This window comes from Protopterus annectens, chromosome 5.part0, assembly GCF_019279795.1.
Source record: "Protopterus annectens isolate FY-2018-M chromosome 5.part0, PAN1.0, whole genome shotgun sequence".
In the NCBI taxonomy this organism is placed as follows: Eukaryota; Metazoa; Chordata; order Ceratodontiformes; family Protopteridae; genus Protopterus; species Protopterus annectens.
The window spans coordinates 417,758,098-417,778,332 of record NC_056735.1 but is presented as its reverse complement, the minus strand read 5'-3'; the positions used below and the strand labels follow the sequence as shown (position 1 = coordinate 417,778,332).

Sequence of the window (20,235 nt, the reverse complement as noted above, 5' to 3'; positions counted from 1 at the left end):
ACTGCAAATAAAAACACAAATTTTCCACTTAGCTTTGAGAGAGAGAGAGGCTAGGCACGTCTGACGAGGAACGTGGCAAACAAGATCAGAAAAGACTATGAGAAGGGCATTATGGGTAGATTTTAGCTGAGATTTTTTTGGCTGGCGCAAGCTTGGAAATGGCCGTGTCGATTCTGAGGGGCGGAACCGAAGTCCTATCAGTAAAGAATAAATAAAGATTTACAACATCAGATGCAATATTTTCACAGTTTATAGGATAGGAGGGGAAAGCTACTTTCCTTGGGTATGGGTGGAGAAGTGAATAATGTAGGATACAGGCTGTGATTAATAGAATCTTTTTTGCTGATTTTGTTTTACATGAAGCTAATGATGATGAATCAGACTGTCTACTTCCATAAGGCGAAGCTTAGCTAGACAGTGCAAGAGGGGCAACCATCAACCCATGCACAAAATGTTGGGAGGACACGATCAGCCATCTATCACCCTGTATAATGTAGCGATCAGGTTATTATAGTGAAGTATTTTTTTTTCTCTTCAGTGGAAGAGGTAGCTGGGGTGAGTGTGGATGCAAATGTAATTATCCAATGGTTATAATGTAGCCATTGGGTTATCATAAAGAATTGCTTTTTTTTTTCCAGGTGAAGACCTAGTTGGGGGAGGTGTGGATGGAACTGTAATAACTGTAAACACATTGTAGCGATTTTTTTGGGGGGGGTTTGTTTGTTTTTTTTGCTCTTCAATGGAAGTGCTGGCTGCGGGGGTGTAGCTGTAATTATAATAATCAAATCTCTAGAATGCAATGATTGGCTTATTACAAGGAAGTGCTTTTTTTTCCTCTTCACTCTTCAGTTGAAGAGCTACCTGGGGTGGGACTCTGGCTTGTGGTATTGGCCTCTGCCATAAGGTCTCTGTAAGTGACTGTTTTCTTTAGAAAGGTTGCTTGCTAGCTATGAAACTTCTCTGATTTTAAGGTGGGCATGAAAGTAATCACTGTTTGACGACTTTTGTTTTTCTTTCTTTTCATAGTTTGACTAGCAAGTATATCAAGCAACACAGCCTTAACATTTTCTTCACAGAATTTTGTTTGCAGCCACAAGTATCTGAAATATAACCCTAGTAACAGATGGTACTGGTGTACCACCTACTGTATCATAAGCATTTTTTTAACACATGTGATACTCTAGGATTATCAGAAGTGGCAGTCTGTTTTTTTTTCCATTGTTTTCTTTTGCATTTCCTTCTAGTAAAGCAATATTTTTTTCATGCAACTGGCATGGAGCTTTTGCCATGTCACAATACGAACTAAGTAATTTTATATCTGACAGAGAAGTTATCAGAAATGAAAAGAAAAAAATATTTCATATTTGTCAACAATTCTTGACTCATTATCAAAAGGAAATGAAGTCAAAGGGAAAGCTTTCTTTTAATACTTTCCAGGAGCGAAAGAAATAATAGCAGGTCCATCTCTTAATTAACCATATAAATCAGAGATGGACCTGCTATTATTTCTTTCAAATTCTCAGCATTCTGACACTATGCTGAGTCTCCTGAAAGAGCTGACATTTTGTGCAGGGGTATAACCATAGTGTCAGAATGCTGAGAATTTGAATAATCTTTAAAGATATAAAAGGAGGTGGGACAGATCAGCTAGACTACTACATTCTCATCATCTCTTAGTGTCTCATTTTAAAGAGACAAAGGGTCACTTGAAGGCCACCATTAATATTCACTCATATATTTAAAGGAGGAGTGGGAAGAAGTGCTGTCATTCTGTGAGCATGAGACTATAGGGTGCATAGTCTGTTATATATAACAATATGCAAAAATCCTCTTTTTCTTCCAAAGACAAGGCTGAGAAAGACCTCTCAATTTTTCTGCTACCTTCCCTTACCAATGACAGTATCAGTGAAAGTTTTGCCTGAACATTTATACAAGAAGAGAAGGGCGAGATGGACTACAAACATGGAATGTTATGATGAGTACATAACTTCTTTATTTTCTGTAGTCCTATCTCGTCTTCATTCTTACATATGGGACAGCGTCCCTAGCAACTTATTCTTGGGTGGCTCAAGGAAAAATACTCCTGAGTATCATGGAATGACAAGATGCTCTACCCCTGGAGATTAAATCCAATTTGTAATGAGTAATTAATGTGTGAGGGGTAGCCCAAGCCACTGCTGCACAAATATTATCAAAAGGGACCCTGGCTTGAAAGGCTACAGAGGTAGACTGAGATATCGTAGAATGAGCCTTGATTTTGAAAGGTAAAGGTCTACCCTTAGAGGTGTAAATGTAAGCTATACAACTAGAAATCCAATTTGAGAGGGTCACTTTGGAAACTGGTAAACCTGACCTGGATTCGGTGAAGGAAATAGTTAATCTGATTTTCTGAATTCCTTCGTCCAGTGCAAATAAAAACGTAATTGTCTAGAGACATCCAACTGCTGAAACCTGTATTCTGCTGCGTTGGAATGATTTGGAAAGAACACTGGAAGTTCTATGGACTGGTTCAAAGTGTAATGGGAACAGACCTTGGGGACAAAGGAGGGATTAGTACAAAGAGATACTCTGTCTTTGTGAAAAATCAGATAAGGGGGTTTTACAGATAATGCTTGTAACTCTGACACCCGTCTGACAAATGTGATAGCCACCAGAAACAAAGTCTTCCAAGACAAAAATTTCAAATTTGATGAATGAGAAGGCTCAATGGGCGGAGACATCAATCTGGATAGCACAAAATTCAAATCTCATGAAGCAACAGGTTCTTGAAATGGGGGTCTTAACAAAGTGGCACCTTTGAGGAAGGTTTTGCACAGCCTATGTGACATCAGATTAGAATCTTGTATGCCTAGATGAAAATTAGAAATCGCTGCCAATTGAACCCTGATAGTGGCAGCCACAGATTCCTGGTGGAAAAGCTCAGACAGGAATTCCAAAACCACAGGAATGGGGGTGGTATAAGGGTCAACATTCTTTTTCTCAGCCCAGACAGAGAATTTCCTCCATTTACTGGAATATAGTCTCCTAGTGGAGGGTTTATGACAGAACGTTAGGATATGAGTCACAGAGGGTGAGAAGTCGTGAAGCCTGACTAGGGATGGAACTGGAGCAGCCAAGTTGTCAAACTGAGGGTGTGTAAAGCAGGATGAAGTGAGCCTGACATGTGCGTCAAGAGATCTGGCAGTGGGTCCAGAATCCAAGGATTATCTAGGAGAAGAGGCCCGAGAAAGGGGAACCAAACCTGACGAGGCCAGTAAGGAGAAATGACGATCAGTTTTCTTCTCAGCCATTTCACTTTCTGAATAACCTTGGGTATGACAGGAAAGGGGGGAAAAGTATAAAAGAGACCCAGGGGCCAATTGTGAATGAATGCATCTCTCGGTGAGTCCCCTAGAGGGGGGATGAAGGAGAAGTAGCTGCTGCATTTGGCATTGATCAGGCTGCCAAATAGATTGCAGCAAGGCTGTCCCCATCTGCGGAAAATCTGCTCCGCTAATTCCTGTCTCAGAGACCACTCGTGAAGCATCAAGATTGCCCGGCTGAGCTTCTGGCTATCACGTTGGTTGTCCCTGGAATGTGTGTTGCCACCAGAAAATGCACAAATTCACAGATTGAGAGGGCAATAAGGCAGATTTTTCCCAATTGATAGAAATCCCCAAGTGGGCACAAAGTTGAACGGTAGCGTCCCTGGTCTGAAGAAGTAGATGCCTGGTGGGGGCGGTCAAGAGCAAGTTGTCCAGATATGGAAACACCCGGAATCCTCAACATCTCAGGTGAGCTGTCACTACTGCCATACACTTGGTGACCATCCTAGGGGTTGTGGTGAGACCAAAAGGCAGAGCACAAAACTGGTAATGACTGGCTCCCAGCCGGAAGTGTAGATGACTCTTCCCTGTCCATTTTTATGTGGTATTAAGCATCTTGGAGGTCTATTGAGCACATCCAAGTGTCTTTCCCCAATAACAGGAGTATAGACTGCAGTTTCACCATCTGGAACTTGTCCTTCTTTACTGATTCGTTCAATCTGCTGAGGTCCAACATGGGCCTCCAAGTCCCCTGTATGTTTTGGCACTAAAAAGAATCTGGAGTAAGTTCCGGATCCTATTTGGTCTGCTGGGACGGTTTGGATGACTCTTTCTGCCAGCAACTTGTTGATCTCCACAGTTGCCTGATCCCTGTGATAGGGTGGAACATCCGGGATCCTCTTGGGAATGTAAGGTGGAAGAGAAAAGGGTATGACATAACCTCTGGTAATAATTCTTTGTACCCATTTGTCTTGAGTGATACTTAGCCAGGCGTCTGGATACAAAGAAATGCAACCCCTGACATACTCCAGAGAAGCACAGTCTGGCCTCACATCAGGAGCGCTGGTAAGGCCGGCCCCGAAATGAATCGCGGCCTCCCTGGTTTTGCAGTCTGCCCCTGCCTCTAAGGTGACGTCTACCATTTCCTCCTCCACTGAAGGAAGGAAGAGTCACCCTGTGCATCTTGGAAAAACCTATGGGACTTCTTGAACAACCTTTTACCACCCCTCTGACCATTAGGATATGGTCTAGAGGGGACAGTAAAACATAGTCCCATGGCAGAGTGTGTTTTACCTTCTAACTCGCACCCCGGGTGAGGGTGTCCCTTACCTTGGGTCCAAACAATGAAGAACCGTCAAAGGGGAGTTGGTAAAGGTAGACTTGAATGCTTCCGCAAAATTACACAAACGCATCCAGGAATGGCATCTTAGGGAAATTCCTGAACCCGCTGCTCTACTCGCTCCATCGGCTGCATACGAGATAAGCCTCATGGATGAGTTGACAATAAAATTCAAGGTAGACAACTGGGCAGACATCTTGTCAGGGACTCCCTCAGTACATGTACCTTGTAGAGAATCTCCTAACTCCTTAAGGAGATCTCTCTGAAGACTCGTGAAGTGTGTAAGGTAGTTCAGCGATCTAAGAGTAAATGCCACTGAAGAAAAGATACACTTCCCGTATCTGTCCATCATTCAAGACTCCTTATTCGGCGGATGAACAGAAGAAGAAGAAATTTCTGCTAGCTCCTTCTTAGTGGCTGCCGTCACCACCATGGTATCTACGGGAACACCTTTAGACAAAAATTCCTTTTCTCTGGGTGCAGAAAGAAACTTATTTGGTCTCCTGGGGAGTGGCTCCATGGCATAAGGAGTATCCCACACCTTCCAACTAACTAGCTCCATTAGTTCATCGAAGGGTAGAGACATCCAAGAGGCTGAAGGTTGAGACCTGAAAGCCTTCATGTACACTGACTCCTCATCAGAAGGGGTGACAGTGGGACAGCCGCATCTCTGCTTGAGGATTTCCAAGATGTCTACAAAGGAGACATCATCAGAGGATGACTTGGGGGACCCTTCTGACTCCTCGAGGTCAGTGTCTGAAGTAAAAGACTAATCCTAGGATTCTACATGCTTCCTCTTGCATGTTCTCTTTCGTGGGGGCTCCTCAGAAGGATATTCCGGGGAGGTCTCAGAAGAGTGGGGACCACCAGCAGGTGGCTCCTGAGGCTGTGGGTCTCTGCTGTTCAGAGAGAGAGTAGGAGCTGAGACAGAAGTAGGTGCCCTTGGGTGAAGAGTGTAGGTACCCCTGGTAGGAGCTGATGATTGGGACAGCACGCTCCTCATTATCTCGCATGCCGACCTCTCTGGCTCTGAAGACCTGCTCAGCTCCAAGGAGACCGAGGATGCCATCGGTTCAAGAGCTATTGGCTCACAGATAGACGTAGGGTCCAAGCTCACCCTTGCTGACGTGGCAAGAGGCAGGCTTGGAACCGAAAAGGTTCGGTTCCAGGCATCTCTGTCGGGGCCGACCAGGGAGCTTCAGCTCCTAGACACCACGGACAGCACCGAGAGTATCGGAGCAGAACTCAGATCTGAAACCACCTTAGGGGGAGCTGGAACTGAGGGTTCCACCAGTGGTACTAAATGCTCTGGCTCCGAAAGACCAGCATGGCTCAGAGGAGGAATCACCAAAGGGGGGACGGACTCAAGTGGCCCTGGAAATGACTGGGTCGGATCCAACAGCAATTTAGGTAAGGCAGATGACTTCAGCAGTCTCAGCACTACCCTCTCCACATCTTCTTCTGATAAACTCCTGGAAGATATGGAGGACAGAGTAGGAGAGTGGGATCTTTCCAGTATAGATGACTTCAATGTAGGTGAGACAGGTAAAGGGTTCATAGACCAGCTCAGTTGAATACTCTCACTGGTCGGCTCCGAACTACTTGGTGCTGACCCTGTAATCACAGTAGTAACACTCTTGATTGGCTCCAAACTCAGTGGAGCCAATGAGACAGTAATTTTGTCATGCTTAGTAGTTTTAAGGGGTGGCTCCGAAACACCACCTGGTGCCAGGGAGGGCCTCTTAGAGGATTTGGACTTTTCCTTTTTAGATCCCTGGGATCTAGCAGAAGAGGAAGAGCTAGCCAGGTCTCCCTCAAAAGAAGGCTTTAAGAGACTTTTTAGAATGAGCTTATTTTTTCTTTTTTGCAACACCCTAGCACTAAAAGAGTGGCAAAATAAGCATGTTTCTTGTAAGTGGATGGCCTCAAGACAGTAAATGCAGTTACTGTGGCCATCCATTATGGACATCTTCTGTAAGCATTTTATTTATTTCTTAAAGGCAGATGGCTTATGGTCTTTGCCTTCCTTAGACATCTCACAGAAGATGAACTCACACACACACACACACACACACACACACACACACACACACACACACACACACACACACACACACACACAGGAAAGAAGTGGGAGGACTAGGTCCTCTAACTTAAACAGGCCTAGTCCTACCGGAATGGAAAAGAAATATAACGAGGACTAGGTCCTCTATCTTAAACGGGCCTAGCCTGGGTAGAAAAAAAAGGAAAATTAGGTCCTTTAACTAAAACGGACCTAGGGGGAGATACAAACAAGTAGAAAGACCTGCACACACACTACAACAGGAAAAAAACAAAGAACAAGGTCAATAGAACCTCGTTCTGTCTGTAACACAACTGACAAAAAATATCAGTAAGTGGAGGCTCTGCAAAAAAAACCCTCTTATTTACAGTATATAAGCAAGCACACACAGCTTAAACTAAGCGCAAAAGGTGCCTAAATTACTAATATTAATAATGATATTGTAACAACTATAACAACGATTAATAACTGGCACACAGGATACAAAGTACTATAAGGCCAACGGCCAACTGTACTTAAACTGCACAAAAAGGTGCTCTACTAACGCTAACTATCTAAATGCAAATACCACACTAACTAGAGCTATAGAATGGTAGAAAACACTATCAAAATTGAAAATAGAAGATTTATTCAAATTTTTGAAGAAAATGTGTAAAAACTTAGCCATGGCCAAGAAGAAGCACATCCAAACTCGTTGATGTGGCAAACGAGATCTGGGGATTGTACTGATGCACCATGGGATACCTGCCTAGCCACGAGCCAACTAGAAGACTTCAAGCTTGTAAATAGGCTGAATCGGAGCTGAGGATCGTCTCTGATCCCATATGTAAGAATGAAGGCGAGATAGGACTACAGAACATTATTTTTTTACATTAACATGCATTTTCTAAAGGATACAACATCTGAAATGCAAATCTTTGACATTTAGTGATGACATTCCTCAGTCTTTTGCAAGAAACTACACATCTTATTAGTAACAGACTGAAAATATATGAAAAATCAATGGCATTCTGCAAAATTGGGGAGAGAAAAATGGCATGTAATTTCTGCTTTGTTTCATATAAACAATAGCTTAAGTATTCCAACATACTTTACACATTCATCCAGCAGAGCCAGATAGTTCACTGAGTAAATCTACAAATGGTAAGTTATCTACACTGACAAAAATTCCCCCGTCCCATCCAGCACAGCCACTTTGTCATGTAAAAATATAATTGCCAAATAATTGCTTTATAATTTTGCAGTTTTTTGCTGAAATGTACATCTCCTTTCTCCTGCCAGGACTGAGACTGAAACTGGTCATTTGTAAGTGATCTAGCCTGGTTAACAATTTTAAAATAAAATAAAAATCTCATCTGAATGTGCTAAAAATAATATTTTTCAAACTTTTAGTGAAAGAATCAGGGCCAAACACATAAAATAATCAGTGACAAAAACCCAGATCGGGGACATACTTTAAATATTGATCTTATATACTCAGACATTTGTTAGTTGTTCAAATGATCACTGCTGCAGTAGCCTTAGCTAAATGGGTCATATCCTACACAGAATATAAGAGCTGACCAGTTTTCAAAGCTTAAGGGCACCTTCTATGAGCCTAGAAAGCTTATGGCACATGCTAACCAGTAGAAAATTAATAGTCTAGGTACCAAACCCTTCAGATCTTTAACGCCAACTGAAAGACAGAGGCTATAGCCCTGAAAAAGGACAATGCTTGAAAAGTAAAATCCAATGTCCACACCCTGGCAACAAAAAACATAAAAATAAAAGGGATGGAGGGAGGGAACAGCTACTGCAGCAGTCACCATTCAAACATCTACTATTTTGGAAAGTTTACTAAATCAACTGTTTGAACTGAGCAGACAAGCTGTGTAGAGCTCATTTGATGTGATAAAAGATAATACCTCTCAACTTCATAGCACAAGACTCATGGACAAAGTCAAAGTATGTGATATAAAGGTCCAAAATCAAAGACTGATTTATTTTACATACTTAGAAAGTAGCTAATATACTTTTTTTTTACATTAAGATGCATTTTCTAAAGGATGCAACCTCTAAAACTCAGATCTTGTCATTTAGTGACTACAATCCTCAGTGCATTGCCAGAAACCAAAAAAATATAGAGAACTGACTAAAAATACATGCAAAATTAGAGGTATTCTGCCAAACTGGAGACAGCTAAATACCAAGTAATTTCTGCTTTGTTTCATAAAAACAATATGTACAAGCATACCTTTCAACCTGGAAACATCAAAAATCTGGACAAAGGCCCATGTAAAGTTGTTTCTTACTGCTAGCCAAACTCCTGTAGCCCTGTTGTGCAGCCTTCCTCTGTTATCCTTGCTAGTACCCTTACTGTGTGTTATTACCTCCCTCTGTCAGATAGGTAAAGAATTAACCTTATTAGTGTCTATTATTAATAAACTTCAACCCCCTCTGAAAAATAGGAAAGAAAGTAACCTTATTAGTGTTTATTATACATACACTAGAAAGCTTGTTCAACTGTCCTTTACTACTCCTGTCCTAAAACTCCTTAATTAACTTTCTAAACTAGTTACTTTTCCTGCGTTAGAACTCCTTACTATTACCTCTCTCTCTCCTATACATCTTTTCTATATGCTTACCCCTTTATGTCTTTTAATAAGTAATTATAGAAAGTGATTCTTACCTTCTCTTAGCCTATAGAACACAGTCTCACTGTATAACTGATTGTCTCCCAGCCTCTCTCAGCTGTACCCTGCTCCGTTCGCCCTGTGGGCTCACTCCGCTCCCCTACCCTACCCCCAATTCCCATCCACCCCCCAGTAGTCCTAACCTTATACTTGTCTTACCACACCCCTCCCTCATCTTACCAATCCTACTCGCCAATCTATTTACTAAAGTATCCACACCCATCCCAGTTATCTATTGCTTCTATTAGCCACTCCTTATTTTAACTTACCACACCCCTTCTTCCTTCAGCCACTAACAATTTATTCTCTCCTCTCTTTACTCTTCTCATTCATTATCTCCTTGCTTTCTACATCTCTACTCAACTCCTAAAACTTTTTATACATAATCTCTAAAGATGCCTTTAACAGTAAAAATTAGAAGTTATGTACCTACCATAACGTTCCATGTTAGTTGTCTTCTTCTCGCCTTCTTTCTTGCTGGATGGGTTCGGAGCCGAACCTCGGCTCCGACCCGGCCACTCTAAAAGCTCGAGAGCTAGTTCCACCGGCTCGAGGCACCCCTATATCCCACAATGCTAGGCGGTAACTCCTCAGATCTCGTTTGAAAGCTAGGCCAAGCAAGAAAAAACTCCATAACGTGGAGAAAGGTAACCCACCTCTATAAGGATGAGTGTGAGGTGTCCTAAACCTAACAGAGGAATATATAGAGGTGGTAGCATGGAAGAAAGATAAAGAGGTCACAAGACAATCTCCTGTAGGTCTGTCCAGGCTAGGGGGAAGGAGGGTGGGACGCAAGAAAGAAGGCGAGAAGAAGACAACTAACATGGAACGTTATGGTAGGTACATAACTTCTAAATGTTAAGTTGTCTATCTCGCCTTCATTCTTGCTGGATGGGACCGCGTCCCTAGCACCTTGTCCCAGGTGGCCTATCGGAACAGACTCTTGAGTACAGTGGAACCAAAGTTGGCTCGGCTTCTAGATGCTAAGTCCAACTTATAATGAGATATGAAGGTATGGGGAGAAGCCCAAGTAGCTGCAGAACAAATTGAATCAATAGACAGTCTGTCTTGAAAAGCTATAGATATGGCTAAAGCTCTAGTCGAATGAGCCCTGGGTTTGGATGGCAGCTGTTGATGTCTGATCTCATAAACAAGGGTAATCAACGAAGTAAGCCATCTAGAGAGAGACACCTTAGAAACTGGAAGGCCCATTCTACTTTCTGCATAGGACACAAACAGTTGATCGGATTTTCTGGATTGTTTGGTCCTGTCTAAATAGTACCTAAGTTGGTGATGAACGTCCAAGCAGTGTAATCTCTGTTCTGATCTGTTCGAATAGTTAGGGAAGAAAACTGGAAGATCAATGGTTTGATTCAAATTTGCTGGTGAAGCTACCTTAGGCAAAAAGGACGGGTTGGTATGTAAAGATACCCTATCCTTATGAAACAAAAGATAAGGGGGTCGACTACACAGAGCATGGAGTTCAGAGACTCTTCAAGCTGAAGTGATAGCTACCAGAAAGAGTGTTTTCCAAGACAGTAACTTCATTGAGCATGAAGCCGCGGGTTCAAAGGGGGAAAGAATTAAGGATGCCAGAACCAAGTTGAGATCCCATTGAGGAGGAGGATCCCTGATAGGTGGTTTGAGGAGAAAAACTCCCTTTAGAAAAGCTTTGCAGAGCTTGTGAGACATAATGGAAGACTCTGAGACACCGACATGAAAGTTAGATATAGCCGCCAATTGAACCTTGATGGTGGATGGAGACGAACCTGAGTGGAAAAGTTCGGCTAGAAAATCCAAAACAGACTGAACAGAAGCAGTGAAAGGATCTATAACCTTTGACTGTGCCCAACAGGAAAAACATTTCCACGTACTATTATAAATCTTCTGAGTGGAGGATTTATGAGAGGCTATCAAAATATTGTGAACTGAGTGAGATATTAGAGGAAGCCTGGCTAAAGTTGGAATTGGAGGAACCACGCTGTGAGGTTCAGAGAAGGGAGGGAGCGGTGAAACTGACCCGACTGATGGGTCAGGAGGTCTGGAACTAGGTCCAGATGCCAGGGTTGCTCCAACAGATAACGGTGAAGAAATGGGAACCAAACCTGTCGAGGCCAGTAAGGGGCAATGAGGATCATGGAAGCTTTCTGAGCGATGGCTTTTCTGAATTAGTTGAGATATCAGTGGGAAGGGAGGAAAGGCATACAGAAGTCCCCGGGGCCAATCGTGGACTAGAGCGTCTCTGCTGGGGTGGCCTGGTTGGGGAAAGAGGGTGAAGAAATCGTCGTACTTGCTGTTTTGGGGAGTAGCAAAAAGGTCGCAGCAAGGCCGGCCCCACTTTTGAAAAACTTTCTCCAACACTGAATTCTTCAGAGACCACTCGTGAGGCATGAGAATAGCTCTGCTCAATTTGTCCGCAATCACATTGGACTTCCCAGGAATGTGCATTGCTAACAGAAACCACTGAGAAGAAATCGCCCATTGCCACAGTCTGAGTGTCTCTCGACATAGGGGGTAAGATCGGGTTCCGCCTTGTTTGTTGATGTACCACACTACAGACATATTGTCTGTCTGAATTGCTAGAGTTCCCTTGGGAAGAGAGTCTTGTAAGGCTTGCAACGCTAGAAGCACTGCTCTCATCTCTAGGACATTTATGTGCAAGTGGCACTCGAAAGGTTGCCACATGCCTTGGACCGTCCTGCCCTGGTAATGCCCCCCCACCCGATCAGGGAGGCGTCCGTTGTCAATGTAGCAACCGGAGGGGAAGGAACAAAAGGTCTCCCTAGGAAGAGCTGGGGAGATGTGATCCACCAAGAGAGATGATTCTTGCACGATTGTGTTATCTGAATGGGACATTGGAAGTCATTGGAAAGACCATTGTGTGAAGAGCATCCATTGCAAGATTCTCATATGGAAGCGAGCTAATGGTAGAAGAGGGATGGCCGCTGCCATTATCCCTAAGACCTTCAGGATCAGTCTGGCTTTGACTTTGTTGCTCTGCAAGACAAGAGAGACTTGTCTGTGTATGTCTGCTATTCTCTGCTCTGTGAGTCTGGCTGACATGTTGACTGTGTCTAGATATGCGCCTATGAAGGTAATAACACGACAAGGCAACAAGACAGACTTTTCGTAATTTATTGAAATGCCTAGTGTTTGACATGTGTGTAAGGTGTAGTCTCTGGCAAGAAGGAGAAGATGCTTGGTGGGGGCTGTTAGGAGCCAGTCATCTAAATATGGAAACACCTGGAATCCTTGTTGTCTCAGCTGAGAGGCGACCACTGCCATGCAGTTGGTAAACACTTGGGGGGCTGTAGTGAGACCAAAGGGCAGGGCCCTGAACTGAAAATGACTGGTTCCCAGCCTGAAGCGGAGAAATCTCCTGGAGCGTCGGTTCATTCTGATGTGATAGTATGCATCCTGGAGATCTATAGAGCACATCCAGTTGTCCCACCCCAGAAGGGGCAGAATGGACTGCAGCGTGACCATCCGAAATTTTGTTTTCTTGACAAACTTGTTCAAGTTGCTGAGATCCAAAATAGGTCTCCAGTCCCCTGTTTTCTTTGGAACCAAAAAGAATTTGGAGTAGATTCCGGATCCTTGTTGGTCTGCTGTAACTGGTTGAATAGCTCTTTTTGCTAGCAGCTTTGAAACTTCTAATGCTGCTTGCTCCCTTTGACTGGGTGGAATGTCTGGAAGGGATTTTCCAGACTGTTTTGGAATGCGAAAGAAAGGGATTTTGTAGCCTTCGGAAATGATAGACTGTACCCATTTGTCTTGAGTAAGGGAAAGTCAGGCCTCTGGGTACAGAGATAATCTTCCCCCGACTGCCTCCGAAGGTGGACAGTCGGGCAACACCTCAGGGATGCTGAAAGGGCTTGTCAGAGAATGATTCTCGACTGCCCTGATTCTGTGGGCCCCCTCTGCCTCTAGGACGGCATCTATTATTATTGTTCCCCCCTCTGCCTCTAGGGGGGAACCGACTCTGTGCGTCAGGCGAAACTCCTTGTGGTTGTTTGCGGAACCACATCTTTCCCCCCTTCTGGCCTTTGGGGTAAGGCCTAGAAGGAGTAAAAAAATGGACTCCAACGGCAGAGAGAGTCTTGCCATCAGTCTCGCACCTAGTCAGGGTTTCCTTCACTTGAGGACCAAAGAGGGATGATCCATCACAAGGGGAGTTAGTGAAGGATGCCTTGAAAGGGTCTGCAAAGTTACACAGCCACATCCAGGTGTGCCGACGTAACGCCACACCTGTACCTGCCGCTCTACTCGCCCCATCCACCGCGTATGAAAGAAGGCGCATGGAGGAGTTGGCTATTGAGTTGAGGGTCGCTAGCTGAGAGTTCATCCTATCCTGAAAACCCGCAGCTGTTGGATCCTTTAACATTTCACTCGCTTCCTTGAGCAATCCCTCTGGAGATGAGTGAAATGACACAGGTAATTCAGCGAGCACATAGAAAAGGTCGCTGACGAGAACATCCGCTTCCCGTACCTGTCCATAGTCCTAGACTCCTTGTTAGGAGGATGAACAGGCACTGAAGGATCAGCAAGCTCCTTCTTGGTGGCTGCAGCCACCACCATAGCATCAACAGAGATGCCTTTGGTCAAGAATTCTTTGTCTTTGGGGGCAGTGATAAATTTTGATGGTCTCCTGGGGGTGGGTTCTACTGAGTCAGGAGCCGTCCAGACCTTCCTCGCCACCACTTCCATGAGGGGGTCAAAGGGAGGGGACACCCAGGAGGTGGAAGGGCGAGAACCAAATGCCTCAAGATACACTGATTCATCCTCTGAAGGGTTGAGAGCTGGCCAATTCCCCCTCTGTTTTAAGATTTCGAGGATGTCTGCAAATGAGACATCTTCAGAGGGGGAACGAGGGGAACCTTCAGAATCCTCTAAATCAGTGTCAGAGGTGACAGACTCAGGGAAGTCGATGTGCTTCCTCTTGCACTGCCTCTTCCTAGGGGGCTCTCCTACCGGGTCAGGAGAGGCCTCGGAAGAGGAGGAGATCCCCATACTTGAGGATACTTGAGGAGCTGGCTCTCTACGATCCGGAATGAGGGAGTGAGAAGAAATCACCGCAGGCACCGTGGAGGGAGGGCAGATGGAGCCGACTGTGGGGTTGAACCAGGTTCCAACACGCTCCTCATTACCTCGAAGGCACCCCTGTCAGGCAGAGCCAGAGGTCTCCGCTCCGAAAAGCTGAAAACCTCCCTCGGCACCGACAGTGATGGCTCCAAGGTCGATGTCAGAGGCGAACTCACTAGCGCCGAAGCACCAAGAGGGAGAGCGGGGTCAGACAAGGGTCCGATGCCACTCGCCCCCTCGGAGCCGACGAGGGAAGTCCGGCGCCAAGATTCTTCCAAAGAAGACATCGGAGCAGACGACGGCACCGAAGACAAAGGTATCGGTTCCAACGCACCCACAGTCTCGGGTCCGAGCTGCCCCGGCTCCGAACTCAAGAGAGTCAGAGGAGGAACATTCTGAGTGACAGGATTAGCCATCGACTGTTGAGTCGGGCTCTGAAGCATTTGGGCCAGTGCCTCGGACTTAAGAAGTCGACTCACTACCCTCTGAAGGTCATGATCTGACAGTCTCGACGACCTAGAGGAGTGAGATCTATGGCTCTGTTCAGATAACAAAGGAGATGCTGGAGCCGAATGAACGGAGCCGATAGATGGTGACCTGGACCTCTTTCTAGAAGTCGGGTCCGGTAACCTTATCGGAGCCGACTCAGCAGTGACTACCTCGGCTCCGGCCGGAGCCGAGGGAAAAGTGGGAACATGTGTTCGAGAATCATCGGCTCCAGCAGGAGCCGATGTTTGAACAGGCTTCGAAGCCCCCAAAGACAACTCAGATACAGGAGCCGACGGTCTGGTAGGCTTGGAGGGTTTCCCCGAAGATTGAGTCGGGGGACCCTCAGGCTTCAATAAGCCCCTTAAAATAAATTTATTTTTTCGCTCCTGCAGGACTCTAGGGCTGAAACCATGGCAAACAGCACATGAGTCCTGCAGGTGCAAAGGTCCCAGGCAGTATACACAAGAAGTGTGACCGTCTGTCAGAGACACCTTCTGACAGCACGAGTCACACTTCTTAAAGCCTGAGACCTTCGATTCTTTAGACATTTCTAAAGAAGATAGTGTAATCACTCACACTCACACACACACAGATTACACCAATTGAAATTAAACTAAATTAAACTAAATTATACCCTACAGAAAAAACACAGTCACTCCAACTACTAGGAAGGGAGGGACAGGGCCAAAAGGCCTAAGGGAAGAACTCTGAAAGTTCTTGGAAAAAAGGGGGAAGAATTTGCAAGGGAATGTTAAAGAAACTACTTAAAAGTAATTAATACAGAAAAACTTAACTTAAAGGGGGTCTAACTTGGTTAACTTTGTTTTAAAACAACTAACCTGAAGAGCCAGTTGGAAGAGCACCTTGATCGCTATAGCGGCAAACGAGATCTGAGGAGTTACCGCCTAGCATTGTGGGATATAGGGGAGCCTCGAGCCGGTGGAACTAGCTCTCGAGCTTTTAGAGTGGCCGAGTCGGAGCCGAGGTTCGGCTCCGAACCCATCCAGCAAGAATGAAGGCGAGATAGACAACTTAACATCAAACATTACCAAATCCATACTCATAACCATACTATCAACTGCCCTGACCTATGCCTATATCCTGACCTCCTTTGAAGAACCATAATACTACCATTTTAACTACTCTCCAAAACAGACAGCAATATACACTTCTATACTACCTATTAGTCAAATTAACATCAACTCAACTCCCAGCTATCTACTAACTAAATACCATAGACTCTCCCACATTAAATACAATATACCCACAGTAAAGAAAGTGAAATATCTAACCAACTTTATTAATAAATCTGCATTAAGACTCACTAAACCCTCCTTAAAAGATGGTGACATCCACCCTAACCCTGGCCCTACCAATCCACCTACCCTAATAACCCAGCCCATACTCCCCAACTCTTTCCTAATAGGATATCTGAATATCTGCAGCCTTAATAACAAAGTAACCCATCTCCAAGCCCTTTTAGATACCCATAGCTTTGACATCCTCTGTCTGACAGAAACATGGTTAAAACCTGAGACCAAAGACAATGAAATCATTCCCCAAGGGTATAATGTACTGAGACAAGAACGTATAAAAAGTAAGGGTGGGGGAATAGCAGTCTTATTCAAAGACGGACTTCAGATCTCCACTTTACCATTCTACCCACCTCAAGATAGTAAGGCAGAAGTACTTATCACCAGATTTCAAATAAACCAAAACAAATCTCTATATATCATCTGCATTTACCTACCACCCGGTAATAATATCAGTACTATAGAGTATATACTAAGCTGGGTGTCCTCAACTTACCCCCAAGAAACTATTATACTTGGTGATTTTAATAGTGATTGGAAAACTGTCAATGCTGATAATCCTACCTCCCGTATCAACCTTCATGACTTCAGTCAAACTATCACCTTTACAACCAGAATCAAGAAACCAAACAAAAAAGAGAGCACCCTAGACTGGATACTTATAAATAGACAAAAACAAACTTACAATGTAGGAACTCTACCTGACGATGTTAGTGATCATACTTTAACCTACATCCTTAGGCATAAAAATGATATCACAATTCCCCCCGTATACAGAATCTTACGGACCAACAAACACTTCAACCCAGTATCATTCCAAAATGAACTAAGTGCCTATGACTGGAACCCTTTAAAAACTCTACCACTTGAAGAGGCTGTCACTAAATTCCTATCTATCCTTGACAGACATGCACACAAAAGGTCCATCAGAATGAAGGCCAAACCAGCCCCCTGGCTTTCCAAATAAACCAGACAAAAAAAAATCGTACTTAAGAATAAATCCTGGGCTAAGTGGAGAGCTAACAAAAATATTTCTGATCAACAAATTTTTAAGCAACTAAGAAATAGTACAAAAAAGGCAATACTCATGGATAAAAAGAACTACTACTGTAAACTACAGCAAAATCACCAAAACAACCCCCAGAAGTTCTGGTCTAGTATCAATAAACTCCTTTCCCCAGGGCACTCTCATACACCTACCCCACTTCAGGCAGACCCAGATACCCCCCATCAAACTGCCAATGCCTTCAACTCCTTCTTTACAGAAACCATACAAGCACTAGCTAGTCAACTTACTCCAGACAACTCAAGCCTTCCCACCTCCATATCCAGCACTCTACCAGCATTCTATATGCAACCAATCTCTACCACTCTCATCTACAAACTCATTCAAAAATGTATGCCTTGTACTCCTTCTGCCGACCAGCTACGGTCTGAATACCTTCAAAAAGCAGCCAAAGTAATTTCCTATCACATATCCATCCTCATAAACAGAACCATTAAGGAAGAAATTGTTCTAGACATCTGGAAAATTTCCCATATTATCCCCCTTCACAAAGGTGGTAACTCAAATGATTACTCTAACTACCGGCCAATAGCTCTTTTATCACCCTTAGCAAAAATAATGGAAAATGCGTTCACCAACAACTTTTAAATCATTTAACTCAAAATAACACAATAGCTAAATGCCAACATGGTTTTAGGCCATCACATAGCAACACTACTGCCCTTTTATCCTTTACAGATGTTATAAATAGAAATCGCAATAACAACAACCTCTCATCTGCACTCTTTATTGACCTCTCAAAAGCTTTTGACATGGTAAACCATACCCTTCTTATCAACATTCTTGAATCCTTTCCCTTGACTCTCTGGCTATTAAATGGTTCATGTCCTACCTAACCAATAGACAACAAGCAGTTCTCTGGGAAAATAATATATCATCCCTTCTACCAGTCACCCTCGGAGTCCCTCAAGGCTCTATTCTAGGCCCACTTCTTTTTTCTCTTTTTATCAACGACCTCCATGTAGCAATCCCACAAGCCACCTGCATTCAATATGCAGATGATTCAACATTAATATGCTTGGCAAGCTCCCCATCTGAACTATATTCTCTGACTCAGAATGTATTCAACACAGTTGAAACATGGTTCACAAAAAGTTGCCTCCTTCTCAATGCTAAAAAAAACAAGCTCCTTCTCTTTACACCCACCAGTAAGTCCTCCCCTATAGATTTCTCTGTCATTTCCAATAATCGCACAACCATATACCCCGATTCTACCACCAAGTTGTTAGGAATTACTATTGACAATAATCTTACGTTTGATATCCACATAAATAATACCATAACAACTGTCAACAGTAAAATAGACTCCTTATATCGAATGAAAACTTTCCTAACTCCAATAGCCAGAACCAAGATTGCACACTCCCATTTAATTTTAACTCTTCTATATGCCTGTCCCATATACACTAACCTCAAAAAAAAATAACCTTGTCAAACTAGCTCATGCCTACAACAGCATCGCCAGATTTGCCACTGGCAATCCCTTTAGAACTCACCACTGCTTAAATCTAATGCAGCTAGGCTGGCTTGAACTTCAAAACCATCTGAAAATCTCCCAACTAACCATTGCCCACAAGATATTTTATCAACCTAACAGCACTCCTATACTATCTAATCTCATAATCCCCTATAAAAATCTAAACTCCCTACGCTCTTCTAGCAAACTTCTAGCTAGCATAACCAAAACTAACAACACGGCTGGTGATTCCCTGTTTTCTAACACAGCGGGAAAAAACTGAAACCTACTCCCCAACGAAATGACGTCACTTTCTTCCCTGCCTCTCTTTAAACAAAACCTCAAAAGACACCTTAAAACACACTGGTTATGCCCCTGCAGTAACCCTGACTAACCTTCTGGTTTTACTATTATTATTTCCACCTCCTACTATATATTCCAAACTCTAATACATCCTTTTTGAAGCAGAACAGGAACTGGTGAACACAATGGAACATACTGGTGGAATCTATCCTGTTGATTATCACAAAACATTCTTATTTTCATAATTTTATCATACCCTTTTGTCACTTTTATTTGTGTAAATAATTTAACACATACTTTTGTCACTTTTATATTAGTGTAAATACTATCTTTTATCTCCATTTTTTATTCACTGCTTCTTGTATTTTTTATTGAACTACTTTCATTTACTATGTATCAACTATGATTTGCATCGTTTGTATTGTATTTCAAATTTATAATCAAATTGTTTACTACTGGAGCTTTTCTCCCCGGGCCTCTACTGAAAATGGAAATATATCCAGTTAGACTAGCCCAGTTAACAAATGTAAAATAAAATAAAATAAATAAATAAATGAAAAATAGGTACAAATCTGTGTGCTGATTAACAAAATCTGCATACATAAGCATGTAACCCTACCCACTTCGATGGAAATGTGGGTTTCCAACTTTCAAGCGCAAACTGAAAAACAGACAGCCAAAATATGGCCCCAGCCCAGACCTGAAATAAATAATTTTCTTCTTTTGAAATGTGTAGCAGTGATGTTCAATGGGAAGGGAGAAAATGATGAACTTTAGGATTTTGCTTTTGGTGACTTGCAGTATGTGGGTTTTATAATAAAAGTAGGGCATTTAAAAGTAAGGCATTTAATGATAGGCATTGGCAATATTCTAATCTTAGCAAAAGAATATTGCAGTTTGCTAGGACGGGACCTCCAAAAGTTACGGCCTACTGATCAGTGGCAAAGCTTGAGTTTGTGCCACCCGGGACTGTCTGAGTTTGCCGCTCTTCCCCCCTCACAAAATCATAGTCGAATGGGGCCCCCCATACACCCCCCCCCCGCAGCCATTGCAATTTCCCGTTACTTGGCTATTTCGCCCAGTTTCCCATAAACACTGTAATCTACATACTGCTTTACTTCTACGATGATTATTTGGATAAATTGGAT

At 43.4% G+C, this 20,235-nt stretch overlaps 1 protein-coding gene across 1 annotated transcript in view; it reads right to left on the bottom strand.

The window, feature by feature from the left end:
• EFHC2 (EF-hand domain containing 2) overlaps positions 1-20,235 on the bottom strand; it is a 1,536,365-nt gene that overhangs the window by 480,268 nt on the left and 1,035,862 nt on the right. The gene's annotated exons all lie outside the window — the stretch shown is intronic.